We start from the raw sequence: 20,745 nt of genomic DNA, 5'->3' as shown, positions 1-20,745 counted from the left end.
TGTTTGTGAGGTTTCAAAAATAAAGCTCTCGAGGAAAGTGTAACCCTGTTAAAATATATTCATAATTTATAATGTTTATACAATATTCATGTTCATAGTTTGATATTTATATTGTAGTTGAAAACAGCCCTGTTAGAAACTCTTAGTAAAGTTAATAAAAAGTATAAAGTTTATAGAATTAACATTGATGGAGAAGATCAGACTATTTCCTTCAGAAAGACCCTTGGTTAACTAGCTCATTTAAAATATCTTAAACTTAATTTTTTTTGTTCCTGCCTCTTAAAAGAATCGGATTCGAGAATCGCTGGGAACCAGAATCGGAATCGTTCAAATTCAAACGATACCCAACCCTAATAATAAATGACAATTTAAAACCATACAAACCGGCATGTTGTATATTATACAGATAATTCATTGTAAGACACTTGATTTAAGTGTTTCGGGAGGACTTTGCGAGCTTGGGGCCTTCTACCACCATACCAACTGTCTCTACCAATGATGGAGATGCAGGTTTACCTTGATGAGCCACTTTTACTCCATACATCAGACCCTCTGGCATGGTGGATGAAGTGTTCACCTGTTTACAAAAGCCTCTGTGAGATCATGAAGACAAGACTGTGCATTGTGGCCACATCTGTGCCTTCTGAGAGTTTTCTCTAAAACAGGGCAGATAATTTCAGATCGAAGAAACAAGCTCAGCCCATCCAAGGTCCGGGAGCTTGTTTTCTTAAATGCAAACCTGCCAGCAGGCCCTAAACTGCAGTTTTATTACCAAATGTTCCTTTTGTTTTTAGTATGATTTAATTACTGTTATTGTTATATATATGTAGCTGAATAGTGGGATTTAACTTGATTTTTATTTAAGCTTATTTATGTCTAGCCTTTTGACAGCTGTACTTCAACACCGGCTCTATCCTTATTTGGCGCCAACATGAAGTGCATGTGTAACCTGATCTCTTTCAATTGGTGTGAACTTATTGCATGGCCCCTCCTATGGACAATGTCACTCAAAGTTCACAGACTTAAATCAAGTGTGTCTTACACACAATTTTCCATATAATACAAGATTTCACTTGAATTGCACATTTGTGTGGCCGATCATGTTTTTTTTAAAGAAAACCTCAATTAAATACAGTACAACATGACGGTTTGTATGGTAAAATTGTCATTTATTCTCACACTGGCATATAATTAGCAAACAATTACACTGCACTAAACCGTGAATGTAAAAATAAGAAAACCAGGCAAAACGAATCGATAGAAGAGCACAAGCAAACGCGCATGCGTGGGGGGGGGGGGACCCATGCGTGGGGTGGATTCTTTAATTCTCACAATAGCAAAGTCATCCGGCAGACCGCCCAGACTCCAGCTGCGATTTTGAGTCCTACAGGATTTATTCTTCAGGACATGAAAGAGCTAATGGATACACATCGTGATGATGAAGGTGGTTGGATTATCATTATTATTTTCCTGCTTTTCGAGGTCTGGTGGTCTAAATGTTGTATAACCTTAACATTTCTATCTAGTATACAGGGAATGTATGAATGTGATTTGATAGAATCCCTTCACTTATTTACAACTTGAACTTCTTCAACTAAGGATTTAAATGCGTGATACATTCAGTATGTGTCTTATTGCTGTCATTCTTTACAAAACCAGCTCAGGGGAGAAGTAGTTTCTTTGTTTGTGTGTGCGTGGAGATGGTACAAACCACCAGGGGGCATTGTGTATTCAATAATGCCCTCCGAAAATTAGCTTAGACCCAAAATAGGGTGCATTGTCACTGGTCTCCAGTGAAACATTGTTGATAAGGGGAAGGGGATGTGCTGAAGGTTCCAGTGAACAGTCTGTACTCTCTGCTGAGGAGGAGGAAGATGAGGAAGAGGCTGCCGTCGACCAGCAGAGCCCAGTCCTCGTCTTTAATTAAGTATCTGAAACATCAATTTAAATGTAAATATCGGTGGTGCAGCGCCACTCATGCGAAAATTAGAGGGTTGGCCCAGCCACGTTCCTCTCTCGCCCCCAAGTCCCTTGCTCACTTACACTGACATCTGCTCACAGATGCTAGGCCTGGGGCTGTCCCTCCCGCAAACCCACACAGCCACAAATACAAATGTTGCAGGGATGCTTGTGCTCTTTTTAACCTGAAGTTGGGTACAAAAACTGTGTGGCCCAAATTGTTAGCGTATTTATTGCAGCTTAATTTGATAATTTCGTTCTAAAACCTTGCTATGTTTTATATATATATATATATTTAAAGGGCCAATGTGTAGAATTTCGATGATATATTGGCATTAATATATTGAATAGATAAGTGTTTTCATTTTCTATTGTATAATCAATGCAAACCAAGAATAGCTATGCTTTTGTAAGCTTTGAATGAGTTCTTCATGTTTGCAAAGTTGTCTTCACTGAGTCGGCAATGAGTCAGCAGCCCAGAATGGACAAACCAAACATGTTATTATTGTTTTTATAGTTTTATACTCCACCAAATCCTGTGGTGGTCCTTTAAGGGTGACTGTGGTTACTTTTCAAAGATTATCTTCACACTGCAAGGAATAACATTCTGCTCAACTGAAAACTTTCTGTGTATTCATCTTGCAGTTTTCCAATTTGCAGAAGATTTCAAATTTCCAAATTTCCAAATAATTACTCTTCTGTGTATTGAAAACAAAAATCGATCTGTTTGCCTGTTCAATTACAAGTTTAAGTGTGTTACTATTAAATTGATACTCCCCACTATTTATCTTAGTTTTTGTATGCATGAAACTGTCTCCTCTAACCCATCTGCACCCTGTTTTTATCAGACATGTTAATAGAGGAAGATTACATGAAACAAGAGTGGCTGTATTTGAATTGGAGACAGGGAGGTCACTTAAATCTCAAATGACTCTGCATGCTGTTCTCGTTATTTTTGGGCTTTCTGGTGGGGTTGAAGCTGGAAGCTTGCCAGCTACCACTGTGAAGGTTGAAAATTCATCAGTTTCACCTTTGAATATGCAAATTTGAGCAACCCCACAGGGGGTTAATAACTTTCTATTTAGCTATAAATTGAAAGCGGGAGGATGCAAACATATCTATTTGTTAGAAACAGTTAATAAAAAGCATGTTATGTTATACATTGAAAATCTAAGAATGTATGAACGCAACACTATGTCTGTCACGTTTGGGTTTACTTCCTGTTTTATTTTGTCTCTTGTGTCCCCGGGTTAAATTTACTTCCTGCCTTGTCCTGTTCTCCCCTGTGATTTTCTGCAGTGTTTCCACCTGTGTCCAATCACTTGCACCTCCCCTCTGTATTTAAGCCTTGTCTGTCTTGAGCCTGTTGAAGCGTCATTGCATGTCAGTCATACATTCCTGGTCCCCCCGTCTGCGTTTTGCCCCCCCTTGGCTTTTTTTTTATTTCTTGGATTTCTCCAAAAAAAAAAATGTTTTGAAGTGGACTATTAAAGTCTTTTTCGTTGGTGTCTGCATTTGGGTCCTTCCTGCCTGCTTCTGCGTACATCGCCCAGAATGACGCGACCAAAAAGAGACTCTAAAGACTAACTTTGTTTGGCCCCAGGAGCTACCAGAAAGAGTGCCTCAAGCTCCGCCACCTGATCCCGGCTCCAAGACTCACACCCCAGAAGCCCATCCCGGCCCCCCGACTCGTGCCGCTGACTCCGCCTGTTGCATGTTGCATGTCGGTCATACGACCAGGAACGGTATCCCAGTCTGCGTTTTGGCCCCCTTGGATTTTTTTTTTTTTAAGTGGACTATTAGTCTTTTTCGTTGGAGTTTGGGTCTTCCTGCCTGCTTCTGTGTAATTTGTTTGTTACAAATTGGTCGTTATAGTCACGAAAGATAGAAATGATTTCTATTCACTTTCTATTTTTCTGGGGTCTGTGGGGACTAAAAATGCTAATATTAAGGTCACACTACATCTCTTGACCTTTTAATTATTGGTTTTCCGCAAGTTTTAACAGAAATATGAAGGCATCAAGACCAAAGAAATTTGGATGCTAACCCTGACAAACAAAGCATATGTTGGGGGAGCGGAGGCCTCTTCATGGTGGAAGACGTTGGTCGGTCTCACTTCACTAGCATCCAGAGACGTTGATTAACCAGCTCATATTCAGTCATTAAAGGGTGAACAAAGACCACAGGGCTGACTATTTGTCATTTATTGTGTGTATTCTCCCTGAATCTAGATCATGGCATTATAGGATGATACCCTGGTCGGGAGATTCTCAGTTTTGGACTTAAACTCAGCAAACTGGCAGTTCCAGATTGAAAACTAGTTGAGTTCAACTGCGGCTAAAGGAATTAGGGTTGACATGTTCACTCTGTCGAACAAATTGCCTTTGAGTGCTGTCGTGTCTGCTCCTTCTGGCTCTATACGTGTATGAAAATGTGCTATTGAGTTAGACAGTGCTAATAGTGTCGGCTCATTTCCATTGGATTTTCCTGCAATAAACACGTCACGGCTGGTTGTTGAATGTCAGTACGCGGGTGCGAGGGCAAAGAGGGCGGACTCAGATGTGGAGTATTGCAAAAAAAAAAAAAAAGGACTTTAATCCCCAAAACCACTCCAACCAAAAAAGGGCAGGAAGGAGGAGAAAACAAAACAGACAAAAAACAGGGACCTGGACTTGAAACCACAAACAGACTTACATGACATGACACAGAATGTCGCCACACAAGACAAGAGACTAACAGTGCTTAAATACACAAGGGAGGTGCAGGTGATTGGACACAGGTGGAAACGATCAGGCACGGCAGACAATCACAGGGGAAGACAGGACAAGGCAGGAAGTGAAGTTACCCAGGAACACAAGAGACATTGAACTACAAAATAAAACCCCAAACCGTGACAGAACCCCCACCTTAAGGACCGAATTCCAGACGGTCCTAAGGGGAGGGCAGAACCAAGAACATAACAGCTCTGCGGCTCCGGCATCGCGGCAAGGGGCGACGGGCTCTGCGGCTCCGGTGCTGGCCCAACCCATGGAACCGGGGCTGGGGGCGTGGGCTTTTGAGACTCTGCTACCTGATTGAAGGTGGCCCGTAGCCGAGCAGTGACCATCAGGAGAAGGTCGATGTAGGGGTCGACATCCGGGGAGGGCCGCTAGAACAGGTCCTGGGGACCCCACTCCACTCAGTCCTGCTGAGGTGGCGTCATTCTGTCAGTACGCGGGCAAGGAGGGAGGACTCAGATGCGGAGTATTGATGAAAAATAAAAGGACTTTAATCGTCAAAAATCAAAATCACTCCAACCTAAAAAGGGCAGGAAGGAGGAGAAAACAAAACAGACAAAAAAAAACCAGGGACCTGGACTTGAAACCACAAACAGACTTACTTGACATGACACAGAACGTCAACATGTAATGACGCCACACAAGACAAGAGACTCACAGTGCTCAAATACACAAGGGAGGTGCAGGTGATTGGACACAGGTGGAAACGATCAGGCACGGCAGACAATCACAGGGGAAGACAGGACAAGGCAGGAAGTGAAGTTACCCAGGAACACAAGTGACATTGAAATAGTCAATTTATTCTGACGATTATTCTGCTATTGAGAAGCAATGGCTTTTTAGAATCTGGTACTCTAAAATAGGGAGCAATATTCTAAAAGCTCTTCATATTGTGTTTTCAAAGGGTATATTATCATTGGGCTCCGGTGGTTCGAAGTCTGTGCTGCTGATGTAATTGATTACCATGACTAGTCTCTTTACTTCCCTGAATTCCTAGTGTTTTTGTTTTACAAGACCTTGGAAAACAGGCTTAGCAATCTATAACTCATGTTGTGACGTCCCTGAGACTCCTGATCCAATTGGTCCAGGCCGTGGGAGTACCTGATTGGCTTCTTCCGTCCTAATTGATAATTACGTGGAGTATTTAAGACTGTTGTGCCTTGTAACCAGAGAAAGGAGGGAGGGCACTCCATGGGGAAACTGTCTGACTGAGTGTCTCCCTTTGTTTTCCCACACATGGTGCGTTATGATTTTGTCTTCCTTTATCGCTAGACTTCAGTTTATCATTACTACTATTGTTGTGGGTGGTGATACGTTTAAGTTGCCTGAGTGAAACGACGCTGTTTGATCCCTCTTTTGCGTTGCGCCTTGAGCCGGTCGTAACACTGTTCAAACAGTTCCATTTGTTCTATGTAATATACGTAATGCCCAACTGTAATTAACTAACTGACTGTCCATTCCATTGAGAAATTAAGACATTACAGCAGTCAATGGTTGTTCATTTTCTACCACATTACAAATAACTTAATGACGTTTTAAGCTTGGTTGAAGGTACAAAATGTTGCTGCATAAGAGGTGCACCATTTTTGTCCTGTACTCATTTTGTAGATCGTATTGACGCCTGTGTTTTCATTAGTTACATTTGGTACCTACCACTATAACCAGAATCATACATTTCAGAACTCAAAAGCAACACCACCTAAGTTAAAATCATGAAACCTTTGGCCTGCAGCACTTCCCGTCAGCGAGAGTGGAGATTTTTAGCAGGAAACCAGCCAAATGGTAAGCTTGTCCCAGCGCTACTGCCCACTGGCAGTCATCGGCAGTCACGGCTCATGCTTAAGAGGACCACCCTTGCCATCTTAAGTAACTCCCCTGTCATCTCTCCACACACCCGCTCAATACTAGCTGGAATGGCTCTCTGTGCCAATTCTTAGTCAACAGGATTAAGCTTGCTTAGTGTGAGTTCTCTGGGATCACCTATACTCCAAATTGTACACTCACAGTGCTGGCTACAACAGCCTGTTTTTTCCATCCCCTCCTCGTTTTCACCCCACATGTAGAGGGAAGAGGCAGAGGCCAATCGTACTCGGGCCTAAATGGGAGAATATAGTTAATTTGCCATGAGATTTAGAAATTAGGATTCATTTAAATAAACTATTGGTTGGTTGCAGTGTCATGTTTCAAAGCAATGCCCTTGAAGTCTAATAAAAAGCCCAGTTAAGCCCCTCCAAAACAAACCAATACTGGCAACAGGCACGTGCACAGATTAGACCCCTAGTGGTTCTTAAACACCTGCCCTTTTGCCCTGGGTGAAAAAAGTGCCCCTTCTGCTGGAGCCCAAATTTTCTTCATCTATCAATATTTAAAAATAAAAATGAATCTTATCAATTTCCCCCCAATATATGTTTGGACATCTGACGGGGCATTTATTTGAGTTCTTGTGATTATTACACCTGACGTGCTCACGAGCCCCGCCCCTCCCTCCTCCGATGAATGCCAAAAGGCTGTATCATCGGACAAACCGGTGTTTGTGCAAATCCCCCAACGTCGTTTGGTGATAAATTAACCACATTAGTGCCGCTGAAAACATTACGTTGCAATTGGTCCGACATTTACTGGAAACAAAATCCGTGATTTTAGAGCCTTGTCCAGCTGTTTACTGTTTGTCATGTTTAATGAAGGGAGAGAGATACAGGCAGGCAGCCCGGCAGAGAATTTGAAGGCAGTTTTACTGTTCTACAAATTAGTTAATTAGTTTTGTTTAATTTACCTAAATGATTAAGTTAAGCTACATGACAGTCTGGTGAGATGTATCGTGGTATATATTTTTGAATATTATACTGTTTTTCATTTATTATTATTTTTAGTTTCATAAATAATTTGGGCAATGGGTGCCCTTTTATTTGGGTTTCAGCACCTGCACCCTAAAATGTCTGTGCATGTGCCAGACTGGCAACATGTTAACGTTTGTTTTGATATTTTGTGTGATAGCATCAAAGGGTTGGATTAAATTGCCTGTGTGGAAGCATAATCTGTATCATTCAATCTTTTTTTTGTTATATTGAAACTGACAGAGTTGAGTGCGTGTGTAAGTATTCACGGAAATTGAGCACCTGGGATCATTAACGAGCTGATCAAAGGATCCAAGGGCAGAAAGCATGCAAGCAATTTACACAGAATTCACACCTCAAACAAAGAGAAAAGAGTTTGGGGAGGAGGGCGGGTGAAGGAAAGGAAGGTTCTGAAATGTCCCGTCAGACTGCACTAATCAGGTAATACCGAACGCCTCCATGGGGTTTACATGTCTCTCCGGTTCTTAAAATGGCTCTGGCGGCAGTTTTAAAAACGCCTTCTTTTTTTTAAATATGTCACTGTCACATGAGTCCGACAAGCACGGCACTGTTTTTATCCAAAATTAAGCCTGAAAAGTTAATATTGTGGCTGTGAGATCAAAGGTTAAATTCAAATTTAATATTCAAACTGTTTTAATAGCTGAAAGCTAATTATAGCTAATACCAAATACTTGGAATGCTTAAGGCATTCCAACAATGAATGCATTAGTTATTGAGCCAATAGGCAACCTTGGTGATGCTGGTGAAACTGAGTTCACCATCCATGGTTACTTATAGGTTTTCTATCTTTGTTTAGTGATCTGAAGATGGCTGTTCAGCGAAGGTCCCCATCCAATCTGACAGAGCTAGAGAGGATATGCAGAGGAAAAGGGCAGAAAGTCCACAAATCCAGGTGTGTAAAGCATGTCACTTCATACAGAAGAGACTCAAATCAGCTTTTTTGCTCCTGTGGGTTGCGTACAGCCTACTACAGAGTAAAGCAGCAGCAATTGTCAGACCACAACGTAAACACAAACGGATAATATATAGAACCAACTTCAATAACTCTCAAACAAACATGTTCGAGCTGTGTTCAGGACTAGTGTCCTTAAAACATCGGCTGATGCTCAGACCTGTCATAACACGGTAAACACACCTGCAGAAAGTGTAATTTTAGGCGATTGGTTTGATTTTAGTGATTCACATTTTCCGACGGGAGTGCGGGAAGTCATGCATTAGGTGCATGTTTAAATTGGTAAACTGGTGGTACAATTGATAAAATAACTAGCATTCTCATAGCCTTGTAAGGACTTTTAAACAAATCTTAGTGTGTGCTTTTGCTCTTATTCCCCCCAGATGCACAGAGGATCAGGCTGATTAAGTGTCCTTTGGAATTTTGTTCTTTAGCTGCACCACATTTTGTGGTATGACTTTCATTTGATTTATTAACACACTGCATAGTTGGGATTATGAACGAAAATGTAATGTTTATATGATCACAATTAAATGGAGCCCCCTGTCAAGATAGACACATGGAGAAATGTCATTTTAGTTTAATTCATCCTGGGGGTCCCTGAAGAACTGTTTGTGAACAATTGGTTTATATTGTTAATGTACACCTGAAAACATTAAATAACATTGTTTTAAAGTTGATAGTGGTGTGTACTTTATTAGAGTCCTCGCTACAACTAGTCGTAGAGGAAAATCTATTGTATTTCGAAGAATTATTAGGGCCTGAGCTGAGTCGGGCGAAGCCCTATTCTGTTTCGAAGATTTCTTCTTATTATTCTTCTTTCGCCACTTCAATCGCACTTTTGAGGCTTTTATCATATTCAAAAACTCTTGAATTTTGGCGTGCACATCAGAAGTGCAAAAATATTCTCCGGGTCGCCAATTTAGGATAAAAGAATGACTCTCTAGCACCCCCTTTACATGTTTTATTTTGGCCTAGCTTACATCCCCCCCCCCCCCCCCCCCGATCAACAACCTGAAATTTTACACACAGGTGTTTTTGGATATGCTCTTCAAAAATGTCAATCATAGTAATCAAATGCGCTTAACTAGATTTGTCAATTTTTTTTGCGAACTCCTCCCAGGCGCTGGGTCAGATTCTCATGAAACTTTCAGGGGATCATTACTGGCTCAATGTTAAAGTCATTAACAGCTTGTTGATATCCCATATCAAAGTTATGGACTAATAAGGTTTGTAAGGGGTGTGGCCTAATACATATAACTTTTAAAGTATTTGGCCCGTCCTCACCATATCTCTGGGATGCGTTCACATTGGGTCTCTTAACATACCCTAATTTCTTCCGAATATCTGAACATTTGGGGCCGCTACAGTCAATTTTTCCTTGTCATATTTCCTGATTCATAAACGAACAAACTCCTCCAAGAATTTAAACCCGATTGACATCTACTTTGGCCAAATTGATCCTGACACCTGTGTGTTCAAAAGTGATAAAAATGCCTTACGTTTTGGTCAAACTATCTGGGTGTGGCCTGGCATGCCTTTTAAACGATTTGTTAATTTTCCCATTCAGTAATTTTCAAAAAATTATAGCGCCACCTGTTGGCAAAGGAAAATGAAAAGGTCTTACATTTTGATGAGCTGCTCCTAGCCCTTTAATCTCATCAAATTTGTGCAGATAATTCTTAAGGCTTTGATGATTGTTCAGGGTGAGTATTGGGAATTTTTGAAAAACGTTGTTGCCGTGAGAACACTGTCTTTGTTCAAGCAAATATTTGGGTGCCTTGGTGAACTCAAACTCTTGAAAAGTTATGTCAGTGTCCTAGGTAATAACATTACAGATCTAAGCAGAGTTTTGGCTTTAAAAGTGGTAAATTTCCTCTATCACCCCCTGGAAGTAGCCCCAGCATCCTGTTTGACCTACATGTATAACACTTTGGACATATATAAAACAAGGAGACTTAAAATAAAGTATTTTGGGACAATGCTATAAAATGAAAAGGAAGTCGTTCATAATTTTCTTTTGTGTGAATATTTCCCCTATTTTTTGTACTGTCTAAATGCTATTACTTAATGCACCAAATCACACTTTTGAGGCCCTTAACATATTAAGAAATTGGCATGCGCACCAGAAGTGTGAAGAATTTGGATATTTTTGGGGCCTCCCATTTGGTTTGGAAAAAATAGCTCACTAGCGCCCCATTACATTTTTTAGTTTGGCCTTCTAGCTTACTTTCCCTGCCAATCACCAATTGACTTGAAATTTAACAAACAGGTGATCTTGGACATGTTCTACAAAAAGTCAATCATCGTATGGAAATGCGCTTATTCAGATTACACCCCATTTTGAATTTTGTGAAAAACGTATTTTTGCAAACTCCTCCCCGATGCTGGATCCAATTTTCAGGAATGATTATTGCGTTAATGTCTTTAAGCGGTAAGTAACATTTTTTACATGTAATTTTCTGTAGAAGTTATGGAGCAATAAATTTGTTAGGGGTGTGGCCTAATAGTTAAAGACTTATCTTCAAAAGTAATTGGCCTGTCCTCACCAAATCTCAAGGATATGTTCAAATGGATTTCCTGAATATACCTGAATTTTTGAAGAATATTTGAACTTTTGGTGCTGCTCTCATTTGCTGAATAGTTGCTTGTTTTTCCAATTTACATCAAATTTTGGATTTTGAAATTCCTCCGAGTGCAGAATGGTCTTTTTGTGTGTGTGAAAAATGTATCAAAATCAAGGGCTTTCATGAAACTTCCTGGGCGTGACCAGGCATCCAAATAGTTTTAAAGTTATATGTAACAAAAATAATCGTTGTTGCTATTATAAAGTCTGAGTGTCATTTGTCAAATTGTCACTTAAAGTTACTGCAATGGCCACTCAGTTAGCTAAAGTCATAACACAACATAAGCTATTCTGCACTGTTTTTGTAGCTAGCAGAGTTGAGTTCACTTATTCAATTGCAACTTGGGATATTCTAATGTAACCATTTAAAACTCATAACGGCCGTCGACAGCCCTTCTTCTCTTGAGAAAAACTTAAATGATGGTATTTGATTATTTCAATTATTACTTGCCCACAACAAGTTACACGTTAGAAGAGGTAGCTAACGTCTGTTATTTGGGGGTTAAAAACCCGCTTTGCATTTTGAAAGCTGTATATTCAACTAACTAGATATTTTCTAATGTTTCTTCTGAATTTCCAATATCAATATGCAATATTACGGCAAGTGAATACTCTAATTTTTATATATATATATATATATATATATATTATCAGGACGTTTTATGGGAAGTATCTCAACAATTAGAGGTAAATGTTGCTTGGTGTCATATTAAAGAGGGGTTTGTACTCTTTAAAGGGATAGTTCACCCAAAAATGAAAATTGTGTCATTTACTCACCCCCAAGTTGTTTCAAACCTGTAAGAATTTCTTTATTCTGCTAAACAAAAACAAAGGTATTTTGAAGAATGTCGGTAATCAGACATTTGATGGACCCATTGACTTCCATAGTATTTTTTTTCCAACTATGAAAGTCAATGGGGTCCATTAACTGTCTATACTTGCAATTGTAAACTGGTCCATGGCACTTACAGTAGTTCTCAGCTTTGTATGGGTTTTTGGGAACAGGATAGTGTACTGGTTGGTGGTTGTGTCCGACCGATTGTGGTGGGCTGGTCTGAGCAAAAATGCCAGGGCCCTTTTTTTGTCCCAGTCCAGCCCTGATCCCAACCCGCACACTTCGATCTGCATCTGCCAAACTACTGAGAGCAACACATTCGACAAGATCGCGACTCTTTGCTCCGTAATGGTGGAACGAGCTCTTTGATGACATAAGGACTGCAGAGAGCAGCAGAAGTTGTGTGATTTGCTGCTGGTCCTTGCCTTGACTGAATGGAGGTGACTTTGAGCTTTTTTTTGACCGCTTGTCCGGCTGGTAGCTCCGTGGTCTGTCTTATGCTGCCAAAATGCGCTGCTCACTTTCAGGTAGTCTGAACCAAAAAGAGTCCATTCTGTCACAATGAGGTGGCAATAGTAGGACACAAACGTCGGAAACAAAACGTACTTTTATTGAAGTTTCAATCAAAACGCCTGGAGGCAAACCAGGGATCATAAGACACACAAACAAAACACATTTAATGCACCAACAAAAGTCAAGAGACACACATGGTTTAAATACGTGATTGGACACAAGTAAACAATCGGACGCAGCAGACAATCCCAGGAGATGACGGAACAGGAAATAAAGCTATCCCAGGTACAGGAGGCAGGAAACTACAAAATAAAACCGAAAACAAACCTACACCGTGACATTCAGCTGATTGAAGTCAGAGATACTGTACTGTCAATTTAGGTCATGGACACATTGTCAGGCTCTTTTCAGCTAAACACAAGGTGTGTAACCTGGGTGGGGCCTCAAGATTTGAATTGAAATGAACTCATTCTAAAATTACTCAGGCTGGACTGCAAGTGCTTCCCCATGGAAAGCATTTATTGTGAGTGTGCAGGCTGTCACTGAAAGACATGCTTATTCAAACAGCCTGGTATAGCTGGCCAAGCACACTGCTATGAAAATTCCCCTCACTGGGGTTGTGTGTGTGTGTAGATTTTTGTCATATACAGTAGACTAAAGCAAGATAGGCCTACAAGTTTACACACGCTCCAGAAAGACATGAATCATATTGTTGGGCATACCCAGGCACGGTGTAGGGGAAATGTGTTTGTTAACATCGTGTGACATTAAATCATTGACATCAATAGATCACAAAAATGAATAGCAGGGCAACAAACTATCAGTAAAGTCTCATAATTGATATTAATTTATTAAGAGCGAGGAATTGAAGGTTTGAGTTCGTACACTGGCTATGTGTCCAGCCAGCACTAATGACTTATCAAGAAAGAAAGGCTAACATGAGTATTCATAAGGGTAAAGTATAACCGGGTTTAAATTCCAACAATACTAACCAGATCAATACTGTTGGAAATCAAAAGCTATGAAATATTCTAATATCTATACAAACATTCATTCATGCATGTTGAGAGAGATGTGTGTGGGTCAGTGAGTGAGTGAGTGTGATAAGGCGGGGAGAGCTCAGGAAGGGAGCTCACAGTTAAAACTTCTGTCTGTTGATAACTATATGTGTGGAGGGACAGGTGTATTGGTTAGTAAATTAGAAATGAAAAGAAATTCAAAGCAATGCATATCTTATTCGGAACAGTGAGGCACCATAGTAGTTAACTGTCACCATTGTAGTTCATAAACAATACAGTAAACAAAAAAAAGGGTGATAGGGTTTGCAGTGTTTCCTCGAGTCTCTGTGTCCGCTCTGACCTTTTTTGCGGGGATCATGAGGACGGTTGGGTTTCTTGGTGGCACAAAAGCTGTTCATGCTCTTGTAACACGCAAATTGTATCCAAGATGTTTTCCTCCTTGGTGAGCTGCTTGGGCCAGAAGTGAAGACTGGGGCAGCTGGACTTCTCTGAAGCAGCTAGAAAATGTTTTGCGTTGGAGAGGCCTGAATCGTTAATCCTGACATCAACGGAAACCGATTTGGAGAGTCCATTTGTCCTTAACCTTTGCGCTGGCAAAGGCTTGTCCGGAAAGGGATTTGAAGAGGCTCTGTGGTCTAATCCTTAAACAGTCAAATCCTGGCTTTTAGGTTGTGGAAAATATGGTGCAGACAACACGGTGGATGAAAGCTGTGTTTCATTTGCATTCCAAAAATAACCAGGAGTGAACCATGGTGGAGAGAAACGCCCCAAAACCATGCAGGAGCAGGGCTTTCATGCCCCTCCCTCTTCTCAGACCAGGTGCTCTCCATCTGGCAATCTGCTCTGTAGAGACAATAGCACACTGGCTGTGTTCAGTGACAGGTGCCATCGCAACAAGTGTGGATTTGAAAGACACTGTCTTTAACCTTGCACTAGCAAAGGCCAGTCCGGAAAGAAAGTTTGAGAGAGGGAACTCTGCAAAAATGAGAGGGACCCCTGTGACGTCTGTGGCTTGGCCAATCAGATCTCAGTGTTGTTTCACCGAGAGAGAATTCACATCTAAGTGCAAGGACAAATTCCTTGCTGGGGGTTTCATGTCCTGCAGCAGCAATGGATTCAAAAGTCGGCCTTGGTTTATGCTGTGTTGGGAGCCCAACAATATCATCATGATTAGGCTGCTACATGACTACATTCATCATATTTAATAAGTGCAACATAATATGAAACAGTATGAGTATTTCAAAAATATTCATATAAAAATATTAGTGTCACAGTATAGTCGTAATATTTTGCATATTACTTTGTTACACTGACCAGTTTAGTCTTTCAAGGGCTCTCGGGGTAAAGTATCAACTCAATGGAAAGTAATATTGTTTATGTGTTAGTGCACAAGTTTCTATCACATTGAATGAAGAATGAGAGTATTTTACAGTTATTATTTTAAAGCATTGTACTTTGCCCTTGTTATTCCTTGAGCTTGTTGAGCCGAGCATCGTTGTGAGTGTGTAGTTGCAGTGTTGACGGCAACACTCACCAGTCATGAATGCATGCATACTTTAAATTTTTTTTAATGAAATTGCCAATATAGCCTAGCCGTAAGGAAAGATTTCTGTACTTGAATCTCTATCACAAACACACACATACATACACACACACACACAAGCGACTACCAATAAACAAACACTTCCCCCTGTAATTTAGCCTGCTATTGTCTATAAAATCCAACTCTGTTCTCTGCAATATCTTTACAGCCAGCCTTCTCTCTCTTTGACCCCTCCTCGCCCTCCTCCCTTGTTCTCAGATACCTTCCTCCACATCTCTCTCTGTGCATTATGTAAATAACACCATGTATCCCCAGAAGGTTGAAATCACACACAGTGTGTTGGGAGCCCAACAATATCATCATGATTAGGCTGCTACATGACTACATTCATCATATTTAATAAGTGCAACATAATATGAAACAGTATGAGTATTTCAAAAATATTCATACAAAAATATTAGTGTCACAGTATAGTCGTAATATTTTGCATATTACTTTGTTACACTGAGCAGTTTAGTCTTTCAAGGGCTCTCGGGGTAAAGTATCAACTCAATGGAAAGTAATATTGTTTATGTGTTAGTGCACAAGTTTCTATCACATTGAATGAAGAATGAGAGTATTTTACAGTTATTATTTTAAAGCATTGTACTTTACAGTGTAAGCCAACCCCAGTCCATCATGGAGGAGGGAAGGGGAAATGTGTCTCTCTGATTAAACGTATGTGTACAGCTGGGTTTTGCTAAGGCCTCCATGCTGAGTGTCTAGGACAATAAGTTGAGTAGGGGATTCGGACATGGGAGGAGGTGGGGTGATGGGAAACTTGAATACTGGTTGAGGGAAAGAAAAATAAAAAGAGGAGGGACAGAGTGAGCTGGAGGACTGACGTTAAAATGGAAGTAACAAACTCAGAAAAGGGAAGGACAGGACATGCCAGAACACATATCAAACACAATGTTATTTGTTAAATGTTTGTTTGCTGGGGTTTTGAGTGGAAATCAATTCATGACATTAAAGATTCAATCCTGTTTTATTGTATTAGTAAAGAAAAAAAGTAAACCATTGGAATTAACCTGTTTTTTCAATAACTGTCCCACCTTGATCCCCAAAATGGGCAGTATAATTCAATTAATAGATTTCCACAATAACTACTATCTGCTGATGAAGTTAGTTTACCTTGTGATTACCGTGTTTCCCTGACCATTCAAACAGGCAGGGGCCCTCACCCTGAAAAAGTTGAATTATAATATTGTCAGATATTCATTGGTCAAAATGTGAATGAACCCTGTGACCAAACATTTTGTGAAATCTTGGCGTATACATCAAAAAGTGTGAAAATGTAGCTACTATTAAATTTGGCCCATAGATATAGATATATATGTATATATATTCAATTTCAATTCATTTTATTTTGTTTTGTATAGCCCAAAATCGCAAATTACAAATTTGCTTCAGAGGGCTTTAGAGTCTGTACACATGTAGCATCCTCTGCACAGGATAAACTCCCCAAAATATAAAAAAACCCTTCAATGGGGAAAAAAAGGGAAGAAACCTTAGGGAGAACGTCAGAGGAGGGATCCCTCTCCCGGGATGGACAGACTGAAATGGATGTCATGTGTACAGAATCAACAATGTAAAAGATGTACAATACATTCAATTCCTCTAACTAATGATACAAATAATTGCAAGTAGCAGAACAGGTGTACGGCAGGACCACTGCAGGGACAACCACCATCAGGTCGAACCACGATCCACAGAGGCTTCTGTGGGGAGGGAGAGCAGAAAGATGTTGGTTTATGATGACAGTAATATGAATCATACTTAAAGTAATGATGATGGCAGCAGCAGGTGTCAGCAGAGCCATGCCAGGGGTCAGAACCGGGGTCCGTACGAAACTATGATCCATGGAGACCTGCTAGGCGAGAAAGCACAAAAAACTCCTGGAAAGAAGCTAATTAGTGATTGTAACAGCTGGGTTACTATGGGGGAAACGTAAGGACTCACAGACACCTGTTCACAGTTGGTAACCGTCTTTATTGGTATTATTTCTCCGGCTTGCTGGAACACCCCGCTCGCTCGGTCGGTCTCTCCGTTAAATAGACGGGGAAGCATCTCTTCAATTGTCCTCAGCTGGAGGTTCATTACCTCCAGCTGTCACCATTCCCCGAGCCACTCCCCCTCTCTCTCCCTCTGCAGCCGAGCCGAAACCACGCCCGCCACCACATACCCCCACCGCCCGACTTAGGCCGGGGAGCCGTCCGGCCTAGCTTACTCCCCCCCCCCTCCCTCCAGAGGGCGAGAGAGGAAGTCCGCCACGACCATCTGCGTCCCCGGCCTATGGACCACCTTGAAGTTAAAAGGCTGCATGGCCAGATACCACCGAGTGATCCGGGCGTTAGTATCCTTCATGCGGTGGAGCCATTGGAGCGGGGCGTGGTCCGAACAGAGGGTGAATGGGCGTCCCAGGAGGTAGTAGCGCAGGGAGTCCACCGCCCACCGGATGGCCAGGCACTCCTTCTCCACCGTGCTGTACCTGGCCTCCCTCTCTGACAGCTTCCGGCTGATGTAAACCACGGGGCGGTCGACCCCCCCCCCACCTCCTGGGACAAAACGGCCCCCAGCCCTCTGTCCGATGCGTCGGTCTGCAGGACAAAAGGGAGAGAAAAGTTAGGTGTGTGGAGGAGCGGCTCCCCACAGAGAGTCTGTTTCACAGTCTCAAACGCCCGCTGGCACTGCTCCGACCACTGGACCGGATCTGACGCACCTTTCCGGGTCAGATCGGTTAAGGGGCTGGTGAGGTCCGCAAAGCCGGCGATGAACCGTCTATAGTAACCTGCCAGCCCCAAAAACCGCCTCACCTCTTTTTTTGTCTTGGGGCGTGGGCAGGCCGCGATAGCTTCCGTCTTGTCCACCTGAGGACGCACCTGCCCACCCCCCAAGTGGTACCCCAGATACCGTACCTCCCTCCGTCCAACTGCACACTTCCCCGGGTTGGCGGTGAGCCCGGCCCGCCTCAGCGACGCCAGCACCGCATCCACCCGCCGCACATGCTCCGCCCATGTGGTGCTGTGGATGATTACATCGTCCAGGTACGCGGCCGCATATGCGGCATGTGGACGCAGCACCCGGTCCATGAGGCGCTGGAACGTGGCCGGGGCACCGAACAAGCCAAAGGGAAGCATGGTAAATTGGTACAAACCATACGGAGTGGAGAAAGCAGTTTTCTCTTTGGACTCTGACGACAGGGGAATCTGCCAGTAGCCCTTAGTCAAATCCAGGGTCGTAAAGAAACGTGCAGTGCCCAGCCGGTCCAGGAGTTCGTCGACCCGGGGCATTGGGTAGGCATCGAATCGTGATACGTCATTCACCTTGCGATAGTCCACGCAGAACCGCACGGCCCCATCTTTCTTGGCCACCAGAACGATGGGGCTGCACCAGGCGCTGTTGGACTCTTCTATTACCCCCATCTCCAACATAGCCGCTAATTCCTCCCGAACCACTTTTCTCTTGTTTTCGGGCAGTCTGTAGGGACGTGACCTCACAGTCACACCCGGGGGAGTCTCGATTCTGTGCATTATCAGGTCGGTCCGGCCTGGCAGGGGGGAGAACACATCAGCAAACCGCTTCTGCAACTGGGCCACGTCTGCCCTCTGGTCCTCAGAGAGCCGGGCCTCACACGGGAGCGGGGTGGGATTGACCGCTTTTGGCACCTCCGGCCCCAGGTCCTCTCTTTCTGATACTGTGGACACCAGAGAAACAGACTCCACCTCCCTCCAGGCTTTCAGGAGGTTGAGGTGGTATATTTGTGTAGCACCGCCCCTGTCAGACCGCACCACCTCATAATCGACGTCCCCCATCCGGCGTGTGACCTCGAAGGGCCCTTGCCACTTAGCCAGGAGTTTCGAGTTGGAAGAAGGAAGTAATACAAGTACCTTTTCTCCCGGTGTGAATTCTCGCAGCCTGGCTCCTCTGTCGTACAGCCGTTGTTGTCGTTCCTGGGCCTGGAGCAAATTCTCCCGTGACATCCTCCCCAGTGTGTGGAGCTTTGCTCTCAGGTCCAGGACGTACTGGATCTCGTTCTTGCCGGGGCTCGGACCTTCCTCCCAGCTTTCTTTAATAAGGTCCAGCACCCCTCTTGGTGATCTGCCAAACAAAAGTTCAAAGGGAGAAAACCCTGTGGAGGCCTGGGGGACCTCCCGGACTGCAAACAACAGAGGATCAAGCCATTGGTCCCAATTACGTTCATCTTCGCTAATAAATTTACGGATCATAGACTTCAGTGTCCTATTCATACGTTCCACCAACCCGTCAGTCTGGGGATGGTACACGCTTGTGCGGACCGACTTAATGCCTAGTAACCCGTAAAGTTCTCTCAGTGTGCGCGACATGAACGAAGTGCCCTGGTCTGTTAGAATCTCTTTCGGGATTCCAACCCGGGAGATGACCTGAAACAGAGCCTGCGCGACGCTCTTTGCAGAGATATTGCGCAATGGCACTGCCTCCGGATATCGTGTTGCGTAATCCATGAGGACCAACACAAAGCGATATCCGCGTGAGCTCCGGTAAAATGGCCCGATTAAATCCATGCCGATTCGCTCGAATGGGACCTCCACCAAAGGTAGAGGCCGCAACGGGGCCCTCGGAATGGCTGGTAAATTGACTAACTGACATTCCGGGCAGGACGCACACCAGCGGCGCGCGTCTCCCCGGATGCCTGGCCAATAAAATCGGGTCATTATCCGGTCTAGTGTCTTCCCGTATCCCATGTGACCCGCCATCGGATTATAGTGAGCCGCCTGGAAAATCATTTCCCGGCGGCTTTTCGGCACCAGCAACTGGGTGTTTTCCTCCCCCGTCCGAGTGTCACGACTCACTCTATACAGTCTGTCCCTAATCAATGAAAAGTGCGGATACGACTGTGCTGCGTCAGGGCGCACCAGTTGACCATCAATTTTTATCACTTGGTCGTAGGCTGAGCGTAGTGGAGTGGAAAATCTTCCATGGAGCGGAACTCGGGAACCGCTGGAGTCTCCACGGGAGGCTCCGCCGGTTCCCCCTCCCCCTCGGCAGCGTCGGACGACCTCGCGTCACCGCTGAGCACCGCACACGTATCGCATATCCCTGTCGGTCGTGAACGCACCCCCGCAGCCTGCCCCATTAGCGTGTTAAATCCCGCCCAATCCGTTCCCAAAATTACGGGGTGCGTCAGGTGGGAGCTAACCGCGACCTTTATCCTATATTTTTTCCCCTTGAACCTAAGTTCTACGGACACAATGGGATACTCGTGAATGTCCCCGTGCACACACCTAATCCTCACCCGCGATGCCTCCACCAATGCCCCGGGCCGAACCAGGCTCTGATGGATCATAGACTGCGAACAGCCCGAATCCATCATCGCCTGGCGTATACCCCCCTGGATGCTTACCGGAACGCGGTACGTCGCTCCCGGGCCGGGGGAGGGTGCTGGAGCGCCGGCAACCCGGATCACCTGCCCCACCTCCATCAGCGGGCAATCTCTCCGGAGGTGTCCCGGCTGCCCGCACCTCCAGCACGCCTGCCCTGGCGTTTGAGACACTCCCTGTGGGTCGGGAATGGCGCCGCCGTCTGCTGCTGTCCGTGGAGAGTATGCCGGGGGGAGCGTGGCTCGTCGCGGGGCCGGTGTGGGTCGC

At 43.7% G+C, this 20,745-nt stretch overlaps 1 long non-coding RNA gene across 2 annotated transcripts; it reads left to right on the top strand.

Annotated features, from left to right (window-relative positions):
- The first annotated feature begins 1,347 nt into the window (after positions 1-1,347).
- LOC119219313 (uncharacterized) lies at positions 1,348-9,179 on the top strand. Of its 2 annotated transcripts, none has more exons than XR_005120482.2 (3): positions 1,348-1,444; positions 8,398-8,483; positions 8,927-9,179. It is a non-coding gene; the product is annotated as an uncharacterized LOC119219313 (long non-coding RNA). The 2 variants fall into 2 exon arrangements; XR_009955930.1 differs by having other exon boundaries at positions 8,388-8,483.
- The last annotated feature ends 11,566 nt before the right edge of the window (positions 9,180-20,745 follow it).

The sequence above is a fragment of the Pungitius pungitius genome, chromosome 3, assembly GCF_949316345.1.
Source record: "Pungitius pungitius chromosome 3, fPunPun2.1, whole genome shotgun sequence".
NCBI lineage: Eukaryota > Metazoa > Chordata > Actinopteri > Perciformes > Gasterosteidae > Pungitius > Pungitius pungitius.
The sequence above is the reverse complement of the archived record's forward strand: the minus strand, read 5'-3'. Positions and strand labels throughout refer to the sequence as shown.